This window comes from Argiope bruennichi, chromosome X2 (assembly GCF_947563725.1).
Source record: "Argiope bruennichi chromosome X2, qqArgBrue1.1, whole genome shotgun sequence".
In the NCBI taxonomy this organism is placed as follows: Eukaryota; Metazoa; Arthropoda; class Arachnida; order Araneae; family Araneidae; genus Argiope; species Argiope bruennichi.
The window spans coordinates 13,520,662-13,547,664 of record NC_079163.1 but is presented as its reverse complement, the minus strand read 5'-3'; positions in this window follow the sequence as shown (position 1 = coordinate 13,547,664).

The following is a 27,003-nucleotide window of genomic DNA, read 5'->3' as shown; positions in this document are numbered from 1 at the left end:
ACCCGTTTTAAGCTTTTTTCGGATTATCCGCGATTTTTGTTATCCGCGGCTGCAGCGCCACCCAATTCCGCGGATAATCGGGAGTGTACTGTATTTTAAAGATAATTCATACAAAACTTCCCTAGATTGATCCCAATTTTATATGCTAAAATTATTTTAAGATAATGAAGATTCAATATGAAACTTTCTATAGGCAAATCTAGAAAAATGTCTTGAATTGTGTTATAAGGTAAATAGAGCTTCATGTCCTAATGAGAATTCGATATTTTTATTAGGCTCTAAATCCTTTTTCATTAAAAAACTATTTTTATATTTTACTGCTCTACTAGCAATTGTACTTACAGTTTGTGTGAAATCTTTAACTTTAATTTAGTTTCATCAAATGATGGATAATTTGTGTGTCCATTTCTGGTTTGTCTCACTCTTTTATTTAATCCATGAATGTCTTTTTTGATTCCTAAACTGATATTCCTTTTCTTACTTCCTAATTTAGTAAATCAGTGTGCTTGATAAAGTTTTTAGCCTAATGCATTTTCCGCAATTTCTGTAACTTCGACACTTCCGCACACTTTAGAAGGAAACACGAAAAAAATCATTAGACTGTTCCAATAATTTTTTGCATAAAATTTTCTAAGAGCAAACAAGCAGATGTTGAAGAATATGATAGGATTTTTTATTCAGGTTTTGAACCAAAGTTTTTCTAGAAGAGATTTCAAACCTGTTGATGACGAAGTCGCTATATCTAGGTTTAAGCTAATGTATATCAAAATGGCTGGATATGAAACATTCGAACATTTTAAAGGGAAGTTGTAAATAAGCTCAAACTTGGGGTGACGATATATTTATTTATTTAAACTAAAAAAATTATAGAGACGACTCCCTTTACAGAGTGTAATGGCGTCATTTGGCTTAGTTTAGTTATATCAATGTCCAGTTTTAAAGCAAAAATAGGGCTATTATGAGTCAGACCTCGCAATTTTAAGCCATGGTCAGATAACGAGTATGACACTTGAGCTGGCATCCGTCTTTCCAAACCACGCCAGCAGGAGGACATTTGGCCCCAACTGATTCAACATGCACTAGACCCGCTTACGCAATGGTTTTTCTGCAGAATAGGGTCTGGAACCTGGAATCCGTGGGTCCCGAAGACGAGACCTAACTACCAGAACAATGTAGCAGGGTCATCTCTCTTATTTAAATATACAGGTGTAGTGTGAAAGCAAATTCAACTAATATACTTGAAATAATTGTATTTACATTATGTATGCTAATCTATAATCTTGTTAACTGTGTATATAACAAATAAACTTGTTTCTAACGAATTATCAGAGCTTTTAAACAATTTATCAACTGAAAGAAAGGATTCAGGGATAAAATTTATGAGGAGATAAACTTTACGCAACAGTAATTTCGAAACATTTAAATATCCAGAAGAGTAATAAAATAACTTTTTGTGTTCTCATGAATGATTTTGCGTCTCGTCCTCTACTTCTGCCTTACAACTTAATACTTCTGACAAGACAACTTAAATGAGACATTTCATAATATTTATTATTTGATTGTTATGAGAGACAGATGAGGGACAGAAAGAGAGACAGAAATTCATAATACAAAGAGTTCATTTTGAAGTTTAAAGACGAAAAAAATATTAATGTAAAAATGATTTGAACGCATATAATTAGGGATTTTCAAAAAAATTAGTTGAAGGAGTAGGGTTAGTACGAATAATTCTCTGTCTGAGAGAGAAAGTGACAAACAGATGTAGATTAGTCAAAGATATGTTCTTAACTGCATTCTTTATTTTGCACTATTTCCACATACTAAACATCAGGTATCCGGCAGTTGTTAAGAATTATCGTTTTTCAATAAGCAAATGTTTCAGCTATTGAGTCATCGCCGATGGATATAAGCACTCCCAAAGATGTCTTACTAAAGGATCACTCATATATTTTGTGAAATTTAAATTAATAACGTACATTGACTTATTCATTTTAGTGATATCTTCTTTGTCACCATGTTGCCTAATGCAACTGCGGAAGAATGTTGCTAGCTTAATGATGCCAGTCACTCATTGTCTGCTTGGTGATATCTGTCATCCTTTGATACTGCTTTTCTTGGTTGACCACCACCAACCTTTCCCACAGCTATACACATGGTTTGAAGGACTTTTTAAGCTCATGAAAAGTTTTTTTTATTACATACTATTAAGTTACAATCAAGACACAACGTTTCTTCTTAAACCTGCGATCATGAACGATTCACACAATTTTCTGTTGAATTGGGTGTTCATTATACTTATCATAACAAGCCTTTTTCAATACTTTCTGCTTATGATCTGCCCGATGAAAAATTACATAGTTGCTGAAATTTTTACACGTACGTAATATTAGTAAATCAGCATGAAATTCTTTATCTGCTACATTTAATAAACACTTTTGGTAATTTTATCACATAGTTATTTTCTTACTTTATTAAAATATGCAAAAAATGTTTTGAAAAATCAATAGTTCTCAAACAGGATACAAATAGATTTTTAAATAAGTGTACCAAGACACCTGTATCCATAAATTGACTTTTAACACCTCTATAATTATGAATTACAGCATGATGAGAAATCTTCAACTACTAAAAAAAGTTTTGAAAATGTATCGAATTTCGAAGTTTCAAACTATATCAAGACATCAAGTTTAACGGGACTTTTGAATTTTTTTATCTTTACTTTCTTTATTTATTTCAATGCATTGAAACAATCACTAATAAGCTTCAATTTGTTTCCTCTCTTATTTATAACAATATGAAAAAAAGTAGCCGTAATTAATGCTTATCTCACGGATTTGTTTCGTTCAACTAATGTTGATGTTGTTCTTGGAGTTATCAAAAAGTTGAGTTATTGAGTAATATCAACTGGCTTATCATTTATGTAATGTATTGAAACTTCTGAAATACAAACAAAATAATAATATAAGCGGAGATTTTGCATCATTACTCATTCTTGTATTTAATAAATACTTTCTGCCTCATCGAAAGCCTACATAAATAGAGGTCAAATCAATTGAAAAAAAATGCTTAATGCATGCAAATAATTATATGTTAGAGTAGCATACATTTATATCTTATTTAAAGTTAACGATTTTATCATACAATTTTTCAAATATTCCCTTAATTAAAGAATGAATGATAAATATATATTTGAAAAGGTAAAATAGCTTGAAAAACGTTCTTTGATATAAAAGGGCTCTACATAGCTGCTTATAAAATTCATTTTCACAAGGAAAAACAATTTATGTAATTTTGTAATTGAAAACAGTGGCGTATAGTATAATTAATTCAAAAAACTAACTAATTAAGCTTTAAAAAAACAGCGTTTCTAATCCTTTTCAGAAAAGAATCCGAATATTTTTATGCTTATATTTAAAAGTCTTTAAATAGATTAAATCTTAAAATTGGTATTATTTTCTTGATATAGTTTGAGATAAAATATTTATAGAATTATTGCATTCTCACTTCATAAAGTATTTCAATACCACTCGCCCACTGGGAATTTCGGCTATTAAGTTTTCGCATTAGAGTCAAAATAAGAATGTCCGTCCGATAACCATAAGATTCTGAAACGTGATTATATGACAAATATGGGAATTTTAAACTATATCCCCTTCGAAAAGCTTCAGTAGAAGCTTTTCGGAGGGAAAAGAGTGGAGGGGAGAGGGGAGGTGGAGAATATCCTGACTCCAAAGGATTTTAAATACACCAGACTAGCGATGCAATCTTTGGCGGTTTAAAGTCTCGAAGTTGTAATTCCGCATTTATTCTTAGATTTCAGACGTCAACACCTAATTATTTTGCCTTTCTTTACGTCTGACCTTTTCTACTCATGTAGGCGCAATTTGTCCTTGTCATTTATCCTAAAAAGAGCATTAGTAAGAGAATTTTTTTGAAAAACTTTTAGTGTTTCCTAATAGATTAAAAACAATTGGAAATAAGGAAAAGTTCAAGATAAAAATGTTAATGCTAAACTTAGCAGTTAACTGGCATATCCCAATCAAATCTTGGATTTTCAAAGTGATGTTCTTATTGAAATGGGCCTCAAAAATTGTAATGTATGATTTTTAAGTATTTCTGTATTTCATTTAATTTTTTCATATCTTTTATGTAAAAAATTGTTTAGAAAACTCAGTATGCTAGTTTCACATTTAATTACCTTTATTTCCTTGACTAGAATTGGAAGAGAAAAAATTCCTTATTTTAAATGAAACATGTGGTGGAGATTTTTTTTTTTTTTTTTTTTTTTAATCTAGCTTAAGGATTTGTGGAAATTTGTCTGTGACGTGATATGGAAAACATTTTTGAGTGTCGTTTGAAGGAATGGCATGACTTCCATTATGCAAATGAGAATTATCATAGTCATTAGAGAATATTAACGTCCCTTTCGAGGAAACGCCCATTTCATTTTAAGAGTTATTCTTTTTTATTTAAAATGTACCTGAAATCAAAATAACTATTGTTTTCAGGGAAAATAATATGAAAATGAAGGTGGAAGTTATAAAAATATTTTATCATCAGACTTCAAAAAAGTCATAAAATTATTACTGAAGAACTTATGTAAACTATAATTCATAATTGTTTTATAATTGCTTTGGAGATTAAAAATTTGTTTCTGCGTTAAACCTTAGCACATTTAAAAATACATTTTATAACAAGCAACGTATCACGCTGAATGAAATAAAAATATGTTACAGAACATTTTTAATTGTATGGCATTACAGATTTTCACATTTTAGAATTCTACAGAGATTCGTTATTCCTAATAAAATTATAATATAAAGTTATCGCACATGTAAAATAATTTTTGAGATGTGAAGAAAAATTTTCTCTTATTAGAAACTGAGAACCTGATTTTACTAAATAAAATGATAACTAACAAATAATCATTAGTTGACTGTTATCAAACATTTTTGATGAGCAGGATAGATCTCAGAATCTTCTAAACACTGTATTTCTAGTAACAGAATATTGAAGAATATAGTTATAAATCATTCATTTCATTTTAAAATAATCGGTCACTAATTTATCATACATCTTTTTTTATCTTTAAGGAAATGATGGTTTAGTTATGCAGCAATTATATGCAGAAATAATGAAATTTTGCAAAAGTTACTTTTTATGGATTCGCTTACTACCGTAGAATTCATAGCCCATTGGCAGGATGTTTACTGTAGTAAAGACTAAATATAAATATCTACTTATATTTAGAAAACGAAGTGCAATATTTATAATGATTCAACTGAATATATTATGTCAATAATTGTGGCACTGTATTATATCAATTCTAACCATCAAGAAATCTTCACTCATTTTTTGTAATTATAGTTTTTTTGAAATTGTTATACTTGGAGACTGATCAAAATACCATTTATTTATTCAAACCTTCTTAAAAACAATGATAAAAGTTAAATTTTGGATTTATAAAACAAATATTTCATGCTTTAAATTGATATGCTGGTTACATAAAACGTAATGTGATGAATAAAAGAATCTTAGTTCAAATTCTATCAAATTTGATCGATTAAGCATTTAAAGATTTGAATACCACCTATTTGCAATAAATTCTCCAATTTTGGTTTGTTTTTAACCATTCAGCGTTCTCAAAGGTTACAGTCAAATTCTTTGTCTGGTATTTTAAAAATGAAATCGGCATTTTTGAGATAACTCTGAGAGAATTTGCTGTATCTTATATATTCTTGAGAACCAACTGTTAACGATATTATTAGCTAATGATGGAATTAAACATAATGTCAAAGGCTTCACGGAAATTTATATGAACTCAGATGCTTACAAAGGCTGAGAATCTGGATTCATCCGTTGACCAAAGCATCAAAAGGCTCTCGTGATTTCCAGTCTCGATTAACTCATTTACTAGAATTTAATTAATTTATACAAAATACAAGGATGGTCCAGATTAGTGAGGACACATTCATAGATGCAAAACGGAGAAAGTTTGAATAATGGAGTCGGTCGGGAAACAGTAGGAGAAGCACTTTCTGACTGCATATGGCAATTTTCAGTTTCTCCATATATCCCTAGAAACAAAAGGCTTCCACTTTGTTCTATCCATGCGAATACCATGAATGATTCCAGAGAGTATTCATAAATGGTGCGTTCACTTGAGATGTAGTCTTCTGAAAAGCACTAGCACAGAATAATTCAAAAAGTATTGAAGGGAGAAAGTCTTGAATTAGCCGAAGAATTGCTTTAATAGATTTAACAAAAGAGTTCGTTCATTAGCGAATGAAATTTAAGACATGAAGAATACATTCAGATATCACTATAATCTCAAGTTTAAAAGGTAAGTCCTTAAACCAAAAAATGAACATTTTAAAGAATTTTTGATTATTTTTTATTTCTTTATTTTTGTAAAGTTAATTGTCTCACCAACGTAAGCCAAATTTTACTGTATTTCACTGATTTTTCTTAACACTGTAAACTTTGAATTTTCAATTAAAATTTCAATTTGCGAAAAATTGCTGTTATTTCATATCTGTTATTATCTCAGTGAAAACGTTTTACTGCATATCTCTTTTCTTATTTTTACTGGGAAATGAAACTATTTTTATTACAAGCAAGATAAATTGCCAATCTAATATATATTATTATTTAAATGGATAATATATAATAATTCTTTAAATGTAATTTTTATATAGTAGGTTGGCTCTGAAATTGAATAAATGTTTTTATTTAGATTCTAAAGATTAGAATTTTAGATTCTTCTTTTTTATTTCTTTATTTTTGTAAAGTTAATTGCTTCACTAAAGACATCCACATTTTTCTCTATTTTACTGAGTTTTCACAATGTTGTGAGCTTTGAAATATTCAATTAAAATTTCAATTTGCGAAAAATTGCTGTTATTTACTATCTCTTATTATCTCACTGAAAATGCTTTACTACATACCTATTTCTGTTGAAGATGATAATATTTTTATTAAAAGCAAGATAAGTTGATAACCTAATCTATATTATTATTTCAAGGTATAATATATAATAATTCTTTAAATGTAACTTTTATATAATAGTTTGACTCTAAAATTGAATAAAAGTTTTTTAAAATATATTTTAAAATTTATGGATACTTTATTTCAGATTTATGGAAATAATTTATTCAGTTCTGAAAGTTAAAAAGATAAAAAATGTTTTAACCATATTTATATTACTATTTTTACCGAATATATTTATAATTTCTAATTATATAATATAGTATAACCATTAATTATTATTACTTATTATATAGTATAATATAATATAATTATAATTAATATTTATAATTTTTTAGTTATATTCTTGGTGTCACTTCTACTAAAAGAAAAAAGGAATCTTTCAATATCTTTGAGGAAACGCTGGATTTCAGAACCATGTGTTTCATATAAACTTTAACACTAAGGAATATGGAGAAGTGTATGTGTGTCATATACATATTGTTACATTTATATAATAACTGCACTTTTTTCTAAATTTTATAGATTTATTTTATTTATTAACTTAAAAATCAAACTCTTTTCTTTCCGTCTTTATGCTATATATTTATATTTAAGATATTTTTTCTAGTAATGAAAGTGATGAGTTCTTTATACGAAAGCTATGTTCTTTCTCTTCATGGCTAGAACAGAATTCTATTTTCAACAGACATCAGGATTTTTTCGTTTAATCCTGGACCATTGAGCTATACGCTCTGATGAGAGAGAAAAAAATGCGCGTATACACATTCAGAGCTTATAAAGTTTTCAAAAGGATTTTCCTAAATTTAGACAAGATAGCATTTATTTTCAGCCCGAGTAGACTGAGGAGCGTAGAACCAAAAACGTGAGCAACTCAGAAGTTAGAGTGAAATCTGAATTCCCGAGGTTAGAAAATTGTTTTAAGTGCAGACATGAATTGAACTTACATCAAACACTCACACACATACGTCTATATCTATATTGAACCAGAATTGTGGCCAAAGACAGAGAAGAAACATAGAATTTTTATCTTCGTTTTATTTCTATTTCGGGAGACATGCTGTTTTGTACAAGCAGAAGCGATGAGCACAACACAGAACGACACAACACGAAATGAGGAAAAGTTAAAGAAAATTTTATCCCTGTGAATATATACTGTAAGATTATAATAGGGATTTCCTACACGTGTCGACTACAGGCAAGGGAATTATATGGATCTTTTAAAAGAATGTGCTATGCTTGCCATTTTTTATCCTTTCACTCGGAGCGTGTGAAAGAACTTTAAGCATTTTCACAGCGCTTCTGTTGAATTAATTAAATAGAAAAAGTGAAATGAAATTAGGAAATAAGAGAATATTTTAGAATGAAGTTAATATGTATATATATATATATACATTTCCGTAACATCATATAATATAATTATATTATATATATTAATAATTATAATATATAAATGCATTCATGCTTACTATACTTCAAATTACAAAGTTTTATGGAATAAGGCACGGAACTGTACGAAAAGACTTAGGATTTTGAGGAGATGAATAACAAATAAGTAAAATAATTTTTATACATCTTCCATTATGTAAAATGCCTCGCTTGCATTCATCAATGAATATACAAAATTTTCATATTTCTATCCACAAAATTTGAAGATATATGCTTATTTTTAAATTTAAAGGGTCTCGAAAGGATACATTATCACGAAATTAGATGAAAACATTTGCTTCAGGAATTCAAATTTGTTCAATATAGAAAAGATGTCTTATGCAAATATTTATCTACTAGTACCTGATTGACTCATGATTTCTTGAAAGAAAGTTCTTAAACGCTCATAATGTTCACTTTGATTGGTTAACTTTGTAACTTAATTAGAATAAAAAAGAAGTTTCCGATTTTATAAGAAAGAAAAGAGAAGATTTACACTTAATATTGAAGAAAAGAGAAACTTGAAAATTTGAACATTTAAGATATATCAAAAAAGTAATGGAATACCAAATAAAAAAATAAAATTCTGTGCTCACAGTTGTGCGTCTTTTAAAAATATTTTAGTAGAAAAGAACACTTGAAAATGCTAACGGTTTATGCTACATGTAATTGTAATGCTGGCCTAATTGAAGAAAAATACAAACGTAGTTTTCTAAATTCCCAGAATCCTTCTATGAAATGTGTTTGCAGAACTGCGAGTTTCTGAGCTACGGTAATAAACTACAGCATGCTACTAAACTACAGCAGGAAAGAAGGGAAATTATTAGGCACTATATAAATAATACAGAAGATTGCATTTTAGCTTATTTTTCTAGACATTCCAGTGCTAGAGTACGAACTGTCAATTCAGAAGTCAAAATTTCAGAAACGACAGTATAGATATTATTTCAACGTAATAACTGGCATCCATGAAGCATTCGTCGAGTCCAAGGACTGTTACAACAGTTACATGGACACCTACACGATCGACTTCTAGACTTTTACAATTAAGCTCTACTTCAAGTAAAATAAATCCTTCCTTTCTGTGAAGTGTAATTTGAACGGACGAATGACGCTTTAATGGAGATAGAAGCATTAATCTTCAAAACGATCACTTTTGGAACGCTAAAAATCCATTCTTCGTACAGGAAGTTTATCATCAGTGGCAATTTTCTATAAATGTGTGATGTGACATTTTTAGAAACTCGTTGGTTAGTTTTATTTTGTATAACTGTATACTGAATGGTTACCGATATATTCAGTTAGTTTTGATTGGTATTATGTCTAAACTAAGGTATAAATTGCCTTTGACAGTACCCAATCTGTAGATTGTCCCCGATAAATTCAAAAAGCCTGTCTTTATGTCACAAGTGATAAATTGCACTGAATATGCAAAAGTATTGTCAAACGAATACCCCGTTGCATATATGTCGAAAAATGCGTTATTATTTTTTAATTTTACCCTTTTAATATACCTTGTAATATACAAATTATCCCTGAAAATCGCAGGGAAAGACTAGCTTAAATATTGTCAGAGGTATGGAAAAAAGGAATAAGTCATTAAATTTGACTTATACTTTAGAAGCAAATTTTAGAAGCTTGAAATGTGCACCCATATACATGAGTGCAAGAAGAGTATTTTATTTTTGACCTATTTTCGATATATGGGCTGTATAAAAATTTTATTTTTTGTAACTTTATATTAACACCCTATAGAGAAGTGAAAGCATTTTTATATGAGTACCTATTTCATGAAACTTTGCAGACGGATGTATATGTTTAATATAACAATAGCTACGAAGATGAATTCTTGTCCTACTTTTGCAACACCATATACATAATTTATCTAGAATTCTGTAGTTTCTACTTTGGATAGAGACATCACAGGTATTCAGTTATATTTTGTCATTTACAAATATTTGATTAATGGTTTTCTATTATTTTGAATCAGAAATATGAACTCATAAAACACTTAAAGTTTAATAAAGAAAACTAAAAGCATGCATTTTCCATTTTCATTCAACAGTTCTTAGTAAAAAAAAGAAATATTGATTTAAAACCTTATTCTGAATTTCTTAATATCCTCATTTACATTTCCAGCAAGCGTGACCGAAACATTCCAAAATTTGTATAACTATATTCATACAATAATGTAATGTGGATATTTTTTTTCTAAAAGTAATTTGAGACTCATTTCGCATATCCTCATTAGACAAAACTGCCGAATTAAGTGAAAATTTAGTCACTGTTATTCTAAATGGGGATCTGATGTTAATTCGATTTTTTTTGCACTTGTTGCAACTCTGACTTAAAAATAAGCCAGATACCTCACATTGCGTGCTGTTAAACAAATAAATATTCATAACATGTCATTAAAGGATGATAAAAGATAAAAAGGGCAGCATTAGCAAATGTTTGCAAATATATTCCGTTGAGTGCTATGAAAAAATCTTTCTGTGGAAAGAAATTAGATTCATTTTTGGCATGCACGTTAAGGTAACATCAGTTATGAATTCAAGATATAACATCTAATGATGGAGAACAAGAATCTACTCTATTACATATTTATTGATCAAAGTTAAACTATACTTATTGAAGAATATTCTTTTAACAATTTTAACAAAACTGTACTACACATGACTGCTATAACGATCCGAAAATATTTCAGTTTTATTCTTCCACCACTTACTATTTTTTTTTTCATTCTGGAGCGGCTATTGTATTTATTACATTTCTTTAACATTGTAACAATTTTATAAAAAAAAAAACAGACTATTCTCAGAAAATGTTTCGTATCGAATGAAAAATAATGTCTTGTTTTTCAATATACTCGTGGTGAAATCATCTTTTTGGTTCCGAGAAGCAGAAAATAACAATTACTTTGTTGCAGTAGGTTACTATGTTACTATGTTGCAACAAAAGAAAGGAAAACAGGCAGACAATTTTATACAGCAGATACGATTCTAAAACACTAAATTTGCAAAACATTGAAACAGATTCAATGTTTTGAATATTAATACTTGATATTCGATCTGTTGTGAAAACACTTTTAAAAATTTGAATTCTTCGAAAATAGAATAAAATTCTATTTTACCTTTAAAATATATTTTTATTAAATAAGGATTTTGTGCCAAGGTTTCATTTGAACGATAGATCCCAAAAAAGAAATGTCTCAAGTGATGTATATTATATCTGTAGTTCGTCTTTTCGACAATATTGAAATCGATTAAATACGTGGCCATCTCAAGTAACATCTTCGTAATTTAAAAATGTTTTCAAACTTCAAGATTATTTTGAAAGACCATATTTATTCGATATTATACACTTCGTATAAGGAGTATAGTATACTCTATCATGCATTTCGTATATAGAGGAAATACTGTAACCATTAAAACATTCGAATTCGATCTTTTGATGAATATCCACATTTCAGAGACCCCTGAGTAAGGAAAACCTATTTTTGGTATTGTGTCTCTCTGTAAATACAGCAACTCAAAAACAGATTGAGCTAGATGAATGAAATTTGTTGTATGGACTTAACGATCAAATTTGTATACTTATGTCAAATTTCGAAAGAAATCAATTAAAAGGAACTCTAGCTGTCCGAGTACAAATTAATTCGGTAACTACAAAATACAAAGAGTTAGGTAGATAAAATATGGTACACAGATTTAGATTCTAAAATCTAGATTCTTGCCAAATTTTGAATCAAATCTCTAGAATTCTGTTGGTCTGTACTGCATGCATGTAAACGCGATAATTCATACACTCAATGACTTAACACGTTAAATTATCTATGTTATCTTCTAACTACAACTGTAGTTCTATATCAAATTTTAGTGTCAATTGGTCTGCAAAAAAGTGTCCAAAATATACGTTCTCACGACAGAGTCAATAAAAATTCTACATTCACGCAGAAGATCTACATTTCAACAGCTGTTTCTCACGAATGCCGTGGGAGGTATTCACGGCCTTTCCGTAGGTCCACAATTTTATGCTGGGAGAAGAATAAAGAGTGATTGCAGAGTATGCGTAATTGTAAACATATTCTGAAAATTAGCTCCTTCTTTTAAATGTGATTTTAACGTATTCTATCACCTAATTCTATCAGAAAATGTGATTTCATGCTATGTATGAGGCTATGCTTGTGGATGTTGTTATTGCTGTAAATGGGTAATCCTCCACTCTATAAGGTGGAAATGGTGTAATTGTAAACATATTCTGAAAATTAGCTCCTTCTTTTAAATATGATTTTAACGTATTCTATCACCTAATTCTATCAGAAAATGTGATTTCATGCTATGTATGAGGCTATGCTTGTGGATGTTGTTATTGTTGTAAATGGGTAATCCTCCACTCTATAAGGTGGAAATGGTGTAATTGTAAACATATTCTGAAAATTAGCTCCTTCTTTTAAATGTGATTTTAACGTATTCTATCACCTAATTCTATCAGAAAATGTGATTTCATGCTATGTATGAGGCTATGCTTGTGGATGTTGTTATTGCTGTAAATGGGTAATCCTCCACTCTATAAGGTGGAAATGGTGTAATTGTAAACATATTCTGAAAATTAGCTCCTTCTTTTAAATATGATTTTAACGTATTCTATCACCTAATTCTATCAGAAAATGTGATTTCATGCTATGTATGAGGCTATGCTTGTGGATGTTGTTATTGCTGTAAATGGGTAATCCTCCACTCTATAAGGTGGAAATGGTGTAATTGTAAACATATTCTGAAAATTAGCTCCTTCTTTTAAATGTGATTTTAACGTATTCTATCACCTAATTCTATCAGAAAATGTGATTTCATGCTATGTATGAGGCTATGCTTGTGGATGTTGTTATTGCTATAAATGGGTAATCCTCCACTCTATAAGGTGGAAATGGTGTAATTGTAAACATATTCTGAAAATTAGCTCCTTCTTTTAAATGTGATTTTAACGTATTCTATCACCTAATTCTATCAGAAAATGTGATTTCATACTATGTATGAGGCTATGCTTGTGGATGTTGTTATTGCTGTAAATGGGTAATCCTCCACTCTATAAGGTGGAAATGGTGTAATTGTAAACATATTCTGAAAATTAGCTCCTTCTTTTAAATGTGATTTTAACGTATTCTATCACCTAATTCTATCAGAAAATGTGATTTCATGCTATGTATGAGGCTATGCTTGTGGATGTTGTTATTGCTGTAAATGGGTAATCCTCCACTCTATAAGGTGGAAATGGTGTAATTGTAAACATATTCTGAAAATTAGCTCCTTCTTTTAAATGTGATTTTAACGTATTCTATCACCTAATTCTATCAGAAAATGTGATTTCATGCTATGTATGAGGCTATGCTTGTGGATGTTGTTATTGCTGTAAATGGGTAATCCTCCACTCTATAAGGTGGAAATGGTGTAATTGTAAACATATTCTGAAAATTAGCTCCTTCTTTTAAATGTGATTTTAACGTATTCTATCACCTAATTCTATCAGAAAATGTGATTTCATGCTATGTATGAGGCTATGCTTGTGGATGTTGTTATTGCTGTAAATGGGTAATCCTCCACTCTATAAGGTGGAAATGGTGTAATTGTAAACATATTCTGAAAATTAGCTCCTTCTTTTAAATGTTATTTTAACGTATTCTATCACCTAATTCTATCAGAAAATGTGATTTCATGCTATGTATGAGGCTATGCTTGTGGATGCTGTTATTGCTGTAAATGGGTAATCCTCCACTCTATAAGGTGGAAATGGTGTAATTGTAAACATATTCTGAAAATTAGCTCCTTCTTTTAAATGTGATTTTAACGTATTCTATCACCTAATTCTATCAGAAAATGTGATTTCATGCTATGTATGAGGCTATGCTTGTGGATGTTGTTATTGCTGTAAATGGGTAATCCTCCACTCTATAAGGTGGAAATGGTGTAATTGTAAACATATTCTGAAAATTAGCTCCTTCTTTTAAATGTGATTTTAACGTATTCTATCACCTAATTCTATCAGAAAATGTGATTTCATACTATGTATGAGGCTATGCTTGTGGATGTTGTTATTGCTGTAAATGGGTAATCCTCCACTCTATAAGGTGGAAATGGTGTAATTGTAAACATATTCTGAAAATTAGCTCCTTCTTTTAAATGTGATTTTAACGTATTCTATCACCTAATTCTATCAGAAAATGTGATTTCATGCTATGTATGAGGCTATGCTTGTGGATGTTGTTATTGCTGTAAATGGGTAATCCTCCACTCTATAAGGTGGAAATGGTGTAATTGTAAACATATTCTGAAAATTAGCTCCTTCTTTTAAATGTGATTTTAACGTATTCTATCACCTAATTCTATCAGAAAATGTGATTTCATGCTATGTATGAGGCTATGCTTGTGGATGTTGTTATTGCTGTAAATGGGTAATCCTCCACTCTATAAGGTGGAAATGGTGTAATTGTAAACATATTCTGAAAATTAGCTCCTTCTTTTAAATGTGATTTTAACGTATTCTATCACCTAATTCTATCAGAAAATGTGATTTCATGCTATGTATGAGGCTATGCTTGTGGATGTTGTTATTGCTGTAAATGGGTAATCCTCCACTCTATAAGGTGGAAATGGTGTAATTGTAAACATATTCTGAAAATTAGCTCCTTCTTTTAAATGTGATTTTAACGTATTCTATCACCTAATTCTATCAGAAAATGTGATTTCATGCTATGTATGAGGCTATGCTTGTGGATGTTGTTATTGCTGTAAATGGGTAATCCTCCACTCTATAAGGTGGAAATGGTGTAATTGTAAACATATTCTGAAAATTAGCTCCTTCTTTTAAATGTGATTTTAACGTATTCTATCACCTAATTCTATCAGAAAATGTGATTTCATGCTATGTATGAGGCTATGCTTGTGGATGTTGTTATTGCTGTAAATGGGTAATCCTCCACTCTATAAGGTGGAAATGGTGTAATTGTAAACATATTCTGAAAATTAGCTCCTTCTTTTAAATGTGATTTTAACGTATTCTATCACCTAATTCTATCAGAAAATGTGATTTCATGCTATGTATGAGGCTATGCTTGTGGATGTTGTTATTGCTGTAAATGGGTAATCCTCCACTCTATAAGGTGGAAATGGTGTAATTGTAAACATATTCTGAAAATTAGCTCCTTCTTTTAAATGTGATTTTAACGTATTCTATCACCTAATTCTATCAGAAAACGTGATTTCATGCTATGTATGAGGCTATGCTTGTGGATGTTGTTATTGCTGTAAATGGGTAATCCTCCACTCTATAAGGTGGAAATGGTGTAATTGTAAACATATTCTGAAAATTAGCTCCTTCTTTTAAATGTGATTTTAACGTATTCTATCACCTAATTCTATCAGAAAATGTGATTTCATGCTATGTATGAGGCTATGCTTGTGGATGTTGTTATTGCTGTAAATGGGTAATCCTCCACTCTATAAGGTGGAAATGGTGTAATTGTAAACATATTCTGAAAATTAGCTCCTTCTTTTAAATGTGATTTTAACGTATTCTATCACCTAATTCTATCAGAAAATGTGATTTCATGCTATGTATGAGGCTATGCTTGTGGATGTTGTTATTGCTGTAAATGGGTAATCCTCCACTCTATAAGGTGGAAATGGTGTAATTGTAAACATATTCTGAAAATTAGCTCCTTCTTTTAAATGTGATTTTAACGTATTCTATCACCTAATTCTATCAGAAAATGTGATTTCATGCTATGTATGAGGCTATGCTTGTGGATGTTGTTATTGCTGTAAATGGGTAATCCTCCACTCTATAAGGTGGAAATGGTGTAATTGTAAACATATTCTGAAAATTAGCTCCTTCTTTTAAATGTGATTTTAACGTATTCTATCACCTAATTCTATCAGAAAATGTGATTTCATGCTATGTATGAGGCTATGCTTGTGGATGTTGTTATTGCTGTAAATGGGTAATCCTCCACTCTATAAGGTGGAAATGGTGTAATTGTAAACATATTCTGAAAATTAGCTCCTTCTTTTAAATGTGATTTTAACGTATTCTATCACCTAATTCTATCAGAAAATGTGATTTCATGCTATGTATGAGGCTATGCTTGTGGATGTTGTTATTGCTGTAAATGGGTAATCCTCCACTCTATAAGGTGGAAATGGTGTAATTGTAAACATATTCTGAAAATTAGCTCCTTCTTTTAAATGTGATTTTAACGTATTCTATCACCTAATTCTATCAGAAAATGTGATTTCATGCTATGTATGAGGCTATGCTTGTGGATGTTGTTATTGCTGTAAATGGGTAATCCTCCACTCTATAAGGTGGAAATGGTGTAATTGTAAACATATTCTGAAAATTAGCTCCTTCTTTTAAATGTGATTTTAACGTATTCTATCACCTAATTCTATCAGAAAACGTGATTTCATGCTATGTATGAGGCTATGCTTGTGGATGTTGTTATTGCTGTAAATGGGTAATCCTCCACTATATAAGGTGGAAATGGTGTAATTGTAAACATATTTTGAAAATTAGCTCCTTTTAAATGTGATTTTAACGTATTCTATCACCTAATTCTATCAGAAAATGTGATTTCATGCTATGTATGAGGCTATGCTTGTGGATGTTGTTATTGCTGTAAATGGGTAATCATCCACTCTATAAGGTGGAAATGGTGTAATTGTAAACATATTCTGAAAATTAGCTCCTTCTTTTAAATGTGATTTTAACGTATTCTATCACCTAATTCTATCAGAAAATGTGATTTCATGCTATGTATGAGGCTATGCTTGTGGATGTTGTTATTGCTGTAAATGGGTAATCCTCCACTCTATAAGGTGGAAATGGTGTAATTGTAAACATATTCTGAAAATTAGCTCCTTCTTTTAAATGTGATTTTAACGTATTCTATCACCTAATTCTATCAGAAAACGTGATTTCATGCTATGTATGAGGCTATGCTTGTGGATGTTGTTATTGCTGTAAATGGGTAATCCTCCACTCTATAAGGTGGAAATGGTGTAATTGTAAACATATTCTGAAAATTAGCTCCTTTTAAATGTGATTTTAACGTATTCTATCACCTAATTCTATCAGAAAATGTGATTTCATGCTATGTATGAGGCTATGCTTGTGGATGTTGTTATTGCTGTAAATGGGTAATCATCCACTCTATAAGGTGGAAATGGTGTAATTGTAAACATATTCTGAAAATTAGCTCCTTCTTTTAAATGTGATTTTAACGTATTCTATCACCTAATTCTATCAGAAAATGTGATTTCATGCTATGTATGAGGCTATGCTTGTGGATGTTGTTATTGCTGTAAATGGGTAATCCTCCACTCTATAAGGTGGAAATGGTGTAATTGTAAACATATTCTGAAAATTAGCTCCTTCTTTTAAATGTGATTTTAACGTATTCTATCACCTAATTCTATCAGAAAACGTGATTTCATGCTATGTATGAGGCTATGCTTGTGGATGTTGTTATTGCTGTAAATGGGTAATCCTCCACTCTATAAGGTGGAAATGGTGTAATTGTAAACATATTCTGAAAATTAGCTCCTTTTAAATGTGATTTTAACGTATTCTATCACCTAATTCTATCAGAAAATGTGATTTCATGCTATGTATGAGGCTATGCTTGTGGATGTTGTTATTGCTGTAAATGGGTAATCATCCACTCTATAAGGTGGAAATGGTGTAATTGTAAACATATTCTGAAAATTAGCTCCTTCTTTTAAATGTGATTTTAACGTATTCTATCACCTAATTCTATCAGAAAATGTGATTTCATGCTATGTATGAGGCTATGCTTGTGGATGTTGTTATTGCTGTAAATGGGTAATCCTCCACTCTATAAGGTGTAAATGGTGTAATTGTAAACATATTCTGAAAATTAGCTCCTTCTTTTAAATGTGATTTTAACGTATTCTATCACCTAATTCTATCAGAAAATGTGATTTCATGCTATGTATGAGGCTATGCTTGTGGATGTTGTTATTGCTGTAAATGGGTAATCATCCACTCTATAAGGTGGAAATGGTGTAATTGTAAACATATTCTGAAAATTAGCTCCTTCTTTTAAATGTGATTTTAACGTATTCTATCACCTAATTCTATCAGAAAATGTGATTTTATGCTATGTATGAGGCTATGCTTGTGGATGTTGTTATTGCTGTAAATGGGTAATCCTCCACTCTATAAGGTGGAAATGGTGTAATTGTAAACATATTCTGAAAATTAGCTCCTTCTTTCAAATGTGATTTTAACGTATTCTATCACCTAATTCTATCAGAAAATGTGATTTCATGCTATGTATGAGGCTATGCTTGTGGATGTTGTTATTGCTGTAAATGGGTAATCCTCCACTCTATAAGGTGGAAATGGTGTAATTGTAAACATATTCTGAAAATTAGCTCCTTCTTTTAAATGTGATTTTAACGTATTCTATCACCTAATTCTATCAGAAAATGTGATTTCATGCTATGTATGAGGCTATGCTTGTGGATGTTGTTATTGCTGTAAATGGGTAATCCTCCACTCTATAAGGTGGAAATGGTGTAATTGTAAACATATTCTGAAAATTAGCTCCTTCTTTCAAATGTGATTTTAACGTATTCTATCACCTAATTCTATCAGAAAATGTGATTTCATGCTATGTATGAGGCTATGCTTGTGGATGTTGTTATTGCTGTAAATGGGTAATCATCCACTCTATAAGGTGGAAATGGTGTAATTGTAAACATATTCTGAAAATTAGCTCCTTCTTTTAAATGTGATTTTAACGTATTCTATCACCTAATTCTATCAGAAAATGTGATTTCATGCTATGTATGAGGCTATGCTTGTGGATGTTGTTATTGCTGTAAATGGGTAATCCTCCACTCTATAAGGTGGAAATGGTGTAATTGTAAACATATTCTGAAAATTAGCTCCTTCTTTTAAATGTGATTTTAACGTATTCTATCACCTAATTCTATCAGAAAATGTGATTTCATGCTATGTATGAGGCTATGCTTGTGGATGTTGTTATTGCTGTAAATGGGTAATCATCCACTCTATAAGGTGGAAATGGTGTAATTGTAAACATATTCTGAAAATTAGCTCCTTCTTTTAAATGTGATTTTAACGTATTCTATCACCTAATTCTATCAGAAAATGTGATTTTATGCTATGTATGAGGCTATGCTTGTGGATGTTGTTATTGCTGTAAATGGGTAATCCTCCACTCTATAAGGTGGAAATGGTGCAATTGTAAACATATTCTGAAAATTAGCTCCTTCTTTCAAATGTGATTTTAACGTATTCTATCACCTAATTCTATCAAAAAATGTGATTTCATGCTATGTATGAGGCTATGATTGTGGATGTTGTTATTGCTGTAAATGGGTAATCCTCCACTCTATAAGGTGGAAATGGTGTAATTATAAACATATTCTGAAAATTAGCTCCTTCTTTTAAATGTGATTTTAACGTATTCTATCACCTAATTCTATCAGAAAATGTGATTTCATGCTATGTATGAGGCTATGCTTGTGGATGTTGTTATTGCTGTAAATGGGTAATCCTCCACTCTATAAGGTGGAAAGGGTGTAATTGTAAACATATTCTGAAAATTAGCTCCTTCTTTTAAATGTGATTTTAACGTATTCTATCCCCTAATTCTATCAGAAAATCTGATTTCATGCTATGTATGAGGCTATGCTTGTGGATGCTGTTATTGCTGTAAATGGGTAATCCTCCACTCTATAAGGTGGAAATGGTGTAATTGTAAACATATTCTGAAAATTAGCTCCTTCTTTTAAATGTGATTTTAACGTATTCTATCACCTAATTCTATCAGAAAATGTGATTTCATGCTATGTATGAGGCTATGCTTGTGGATGTTGTTATTGCTGTAAATGGGTAATCCTCCACTCTATAAGGTGGAAATGGTGTAATTGTAAACATATTCTGAAAATTAGCTCCTTCTTTTAAATGTGATTTTAACGTATTCTATCACCTAATTCTATCAGAAAATGTGATTTCATGCTATGTATGAGGCTATGCTTGTGGATGTTGTTATTGCTGTAAATGGGTAATCCTCCACTCTATAAGGTGGAAATGGTGTAATTGTAAACATATTCTGAAAATTAGCTCCTTCTTTTAAATGTGATTTTAACGTATTCTATCACCTAATTCTATCAGAAAATGTGATTTCATGCTATGTATGAGGCTATGCCTGTGGATGTTGTTATTGCTGTAAATGGGTAATCCTCCACTCTATAAGGTGGAAATGGTGTAATTGTAAACATATTCTGAAAATTAGCTCCTTCTTTTAAATGTGATTTTAACGTATTCTATCACCTAATTCTATCAGAAAATGTGATTTCATGCTATGTATGAGGCTATGCTTGTGGATGTTGTTATTGCTGTAAATGGGTAATCCTCCACTCTATAAGGTGGAAATGGTGTAATTGTAAACATATTCTGAAAATTAGCTCCTTCTTTTAAATGTGATTTTAACGTATTCTATCACCTAATTCTATCAGAAAATGTGATTTCATGCTATGTATGAGGCTATGCTTGTGGATGTTGTTATTGCTGTAAATGGGTAATCATCCACTCTATAAGGTGGAAATGGTGTAATTGTAAACATATTCTGAAAATTAGCTCCTTCTTTTAAATGTGATTTTAACGTATTCTATCACCTAATTCTATCAGAAAATGTGATTTTATGCTATGTATGAGGCTATGCTTGTGGATGTTGTTATTGCTGTAAATGGGTAATCCTCCACTCTATAAGGTGGAAATGGTGTAATTGTAAACATATTCTGAAAATTAGCTCCTTCTTTCAAATGTGATTTTAACGTATTCTATCACCTAATTCTATCAGAAAATGTGATTTCATGCTATGTATGAGGCTATGCTTGTGGATGTTGTTATTGCTGTAAATGGGTAATCCTCCACTCTATAAGGTGGAAATGGTGTAATTATAAACATATTCTGAAAATTAGCTCCTTCTTTTAAATGTGATTTTAACGTATTCTATCACCTAATTCTATCAGAAAATGTGATTTCATGCTATGTATGAGGCTATGCTTGTGGATGTTGTTATTGCTGTAAATGGGTAATCCTCCACTCTATAAGGTGGAAATGGTGTAATTGTAAACATATTCTGAAAATTAGCTCCTTCTTTTAAATGTGATTTTAACGTATTCTATCACCTAATTCTTTCAGAAAATTTGATTTCATGCTATGTATGAGGCTATGCTTGTGGATGCTGTTATTGCTGTAAATGGGTAATCCTCCACTCTATAAGGTGGAAATGGTGTAATTGTAAACATATTCTGAAAATTAGCTCCTTCTTTTAAATGTGATTTTAACGTATTCTATCACCTAATTCTATCAGAAAATGTGATTTCATGCTATGTATGAGGCTATGCCTGTGGATGTTGTTATTGCTGTAAATGGGTAATCCTCCACTCTATAAGGTGGAAATGGTGTAATTGTAAACATATTCTGAAAATTAGCTCCTTCTTTTAAATGTGATTTTAACGTATTCTATCACCTAATTCTATCAGAAAATGTGATTTCATGCTATGTATGAGGCTATGCCTGTGGATGTTGTTATTGCTGTAAATGGGTAATCCTCCACTCTATAAGGTGGAAATGGTGTAATTGTAAACATATTCTGAAAATTAGCTCCTTCTTTTAAATGTGATTTTAACGTATTCTATCACCTAATTCTATCAGAAAATGTGATTTCATGCTATGTATGAGGCTATGCTTGTGGATGTTGTTATTGCTGTAAATGGGTAATCCTCCACTCTATAAGGTGGAAATGGTGTAATTGTAAACATATTCTGAAAATTAGCTCCTTCTTTTAAATGTGATTTTAACGTATTCTATCACCTAATTCTATCAGAAAATGTGATTTCATGCTATGTATGAGGCTATGCTTGTGGATGTTGTTATTGCTGTAAATGGGTAATCCTCCACTCTATAAGGTGGAAATGGTGTAATTGTAAACATATTCTGAAAATTAGCTCCTTCTTTTAAATGTGATTTTAACGTATTCTATCACTATCTCTGCTTGGATTACTCTGGCATTTGTTAAAATTCCCTGGAGTGGGGCTCGGGAAATTTTAGTCTGTCATCCAGTAGCAGGTATTTCATAAACATAAATACCAGTCAAGCTACCTTTCTCTTATATAAAGGTATGTCCCCTTTGGTCGCAAATAGAATAAATTCTAGTGACGGTCTTTGAACAGATTGCTTCCTGTTTTTATGGAATTATGTTTTAGTTGTAGCATATATTAACATAAATCAATCAATTTTTTCCTTTAGGAAAAAGTTGAGAATAGGTATATAAATCTATGATAAAAAAAAAACATATACTACCATTTGCTGTTTCCTTCAGATTCCGTCAATGCGTCTTTAAAGAATAAATCAACAAAAGACTACCACCTGGCTAAAAAAAGGAAAGCTTTTAAACAGATGGTTTCGAAGAGATACCTGCACCTTTGAAGGATTTAATAAGAAATACGACTTAAGTATCAAAAGTGTTTTAAAGTGTTTCTTCATGAAGAAAGGAATATTCTTAATGTAGATTGATATATAGTATTGATATATTTCATAAATAAAAGAATTTTTCATAAATATTTCAAGAATAAATCAAGTTATTTTTTTTAATTTTTTTTTATAAAAGAAGTTTTACACCTGCCAACTGAACTCCTGCGCAAAGAGAACTTAAGGTTTCCAATTCATTTGATTTAAATTAATGGAAGCATCGTGAAAACGTTACCAAATTGAATTCTGCATATATTCGTTGAAGTGTGGAAAATATTCTCTGCAAAGCATTAACCACCCAGCGATAGAAATGGTTGGCACAAAAGCGTTACAATAACTGCTTCAGTTTCAGTATCAGCGATCCCACTGTGCAGTAACAGCATGACTGCTCGTCGGATTTTCTCTGCAGCCTGAAACAGTCATTCTAATTATATCTGAACTCACTCATCCGAAATATGACATGTCTGTTTCACACTTGCGCTCACACGCAGGTATTGGCTCTGAAATAAAGGTTCTTACTGTCACTATGCCTGCCACATAAAGTAGATACTGTCTTTGCGTCAATGTCGTGCATTTTATCGTTATGAGAAGCGGTTTCTTTGATTGAATGATGGAATCGATTTCAAGACAGTAGATGACTTGTGGAATTCCTAAATCGGTGATTCTGTTTAAATTCATGATTTCGATAGAGAAGAGAGATCACATAATGGGAAATTAGGTGAACATTTTAAATATGGTAATTTATTTCTTGTTTGATAATTTTAAACAAGATCATTTTAGCAGCAACTAAGATAATTTTTATTATCTTTATTTTAAGATGCATGATATAGTATAAGAGATCAATTTTTAATTGGTTTTACATTGTGGTGAAGATATATCCCCATTTTCCTTTGCAATTGTAAAAGGTGATGATTTTATTGTCATAAAATTATTAGATGAACCCTAGTAGCACACATATCTTGTACAATATTTTATGATATAAAACAATATTAATAATATTGTATAATATTGTTAAATATTGAATAATATTATATGATATTATACAATATTGTGCTACAGGCGGTGCTACCTGGGAATTAATCTCATAAATTTTATTGTTATGACAAGTGCTTACTCGAATGCTGAAAGGAATGTTTCCAAGAGAACATGTAATTTGTATGTTATTGAAACCAATTTTATTCTGTAACAATTGATTATTACAGTAGAGAATATATAAATAATATTTATATTAACAATTCAATGCATTAAATCGTAATATTAAAAAATCCGCCACGGAAAATATCGAGGAAGAATATTTTTATATGCTTGCTTGACTTTAGATTTTAGGAAATATTAAATCTTATTTTGTTATTATATCTAAATCCTGGAGAAAACATTTCGCCTTTTGCTGTTTTGCAGTCTAAAAGTAACGAAATTCTTACGAGTATACCTTAATTGATTTATTCGAATCCTTTTTGTAATCTGCTTCTCTGTGAATTTTTTTTTTATATTTTATATTTCTATTGAAATTTTATTAGGAGGGTCTTGAGATTAAATTATATTTATTCTCCTTTTTCACTTTAATCCTCTCTACTTTAAATGATATACTTACATCTTCCAGTTCTCTTACATTTTTAATAACAAAGATGCCATAAATCACATGCTTATTTCTAGATTTTATTGAAATTTACTAAGAATTCCTGGGCAGTTTTTCGTATTTGTATTATCTAGTCTCTAAATTATTTATAAATTATTTCTACATTTTATCATTTATTTCTCTGTTTCTTTTAAAACAAATATCAGAAATATTTGAGATGAAAGGGAATACAGAATATTTCTATAGGTGCTGTATTTAATCTCCAAATTTCAAGAATTTAATCCAGATTATTTATTTGAATTAGATTAAACTTTTAATAACTAGACTAACCCTTTCTCCATTCTCTCCTATCCTCGAAAATTTCTCCCCGGCGGTCTTCTGTTTTTAGCCCATGTAGTGTTGTTTTCCCTGTACAGATTAGTATATACCTCTATATACTAATTGTATTATATTAGTATATATACTCTGCATACTATAATATATGAGTACAGTTATCTCTGGACAGATAAGAACAAACAAAAAAAAAACTCAAACAAGTAAACATTTACAAAGCGTTTTAAATGTTTAAAAGTTTTAAAATGTAAAAGAACGCTTGAAGCGCGTTACGACCACCCTTCAGAAGTTTCACTTAAACGCGTTAGACGCGTTCCGGACTTCGAAGACGTTAGTAACTCCTATTGTCTGTCCAAGGAATTATTGGAGCTGACAGTGGTTTGGTCAATGTGACAGGTGTGAAGATCACAAATTTGAATTAAAGAACAAATTTTTTAGTAATTAATGACAATTTACGAATGCTAAAATTCAGGTAAATTTTATTCTACTAAATCTTATAGGTCAGTAGAATTTTTCAGGTAGCGTAAGTATCAGAGAAAAAGGAGCTGAACTGTTGACTGTATGTTTTTTTTAAAATGGGAGCTGTATTTTCTATCACTAAATTGAACTACTAGTCCAGTATCCAAATCTTTTATATTTCATTCTCGTTCGTTTCACATAATGTTCAGTCAGTTATGTTTTTATGAATGTTATTTCTCGACTTTTTCTGACAAGATTCGAGATATAATGGTTATAAATTACTTTAAATTGGAGGTATTAAATAGTTATGATAGTTTATATTCCATTTTCATGAAATAGAATATATTTTCATTGAAACACTGTAAAAAAGCAATGATATTAAATATTTCGGAAAGGTCAGTAAAATAAATTCTGCTGCAATAAGCAGTAGCTTCTAATCATTTTAAATATATCTTCTACTAATGAGTTCATTGTTGTGATCAAAAGTCGAAATAGTTGTTCCCAATTAATCCATAGTCTCTGTGATAATTGCTAACAAACCTGAGTATCTATGAACGTTGCAGTAACTTACTTATATTTATCAATTAATAGATAAATTGGAAAAAAAGGAATTGTTTAATGAGCCCTATAGAACATGTTTTTGCACTCACATAATTGATATGTTTTATTTTCTTATAATAGAAACGTTATGAACCGAGAAAAATTATATAATCTGTAAAAAAATTTTCCCAATTACCCTTACTGTTGCTACCTATAATAAGTTTTACTACCTGAGAATATAAAAGCAAAAACGATATTCCGTAAGCTATTGTTAAGTTAATAAAATTTTATTCTATGATGAATTCAAATGAGTCAAAAATGCTAATATTATTTTTTTTTAATTATAAAATTAATAAACATTAAATACATCAAAATAAATCCAGAATTACTTCGATATTTTGGACGAAACGAAGTGATATTAAATGGCAGGAATTATGTACAGAGAATCCTGCTTATCATCCATAGGAAATGTCACATATAAAATGACAGCATAGCAATTTAAGTGACATGTATTTGATAATAATTTGGATAATAAAGGTCTCAAATCAATTATAACTCACAGTATTTTCTCCAATAATATTAATTAATAATTTCGAACTTTTTACTCACTGTATTTCCTATAATAGAGAAATAAGGTATCTTATATACATTCCCAAGATATTCATTGCGAAATAAAATTAATTAGCATAACAGGTGAAAGAGAACAGTTGAAATTGAATCAAGAGTTTTTATGCATAACAATATCACCAATTGATCAAACGTAGAAATTAACCATAACTGATATTTTGATCCATGAATATGTATGATATTTAATCCTGATTGTACATTTTAGGGGATGAACACTTACTGGTAAAAATCTACGAGTAAAAATTGTAGTAATTAGCTATAAATGATGGTAAAAATAGTGTATAGTTATAGTAAAAATTGTGTAAATTAGCGATTGCTTAATATAGTTGATAGAATTACCTTATTCATAATTGCCTTGTGTTAATTTTTTCGAAAGTAATTTAATTTTTTTCGAATTTAATGTTTTACGTTATTTTTAAATTTTTTTTTTATATATGTGATTTAAGTTATTGCAAGATCTTATA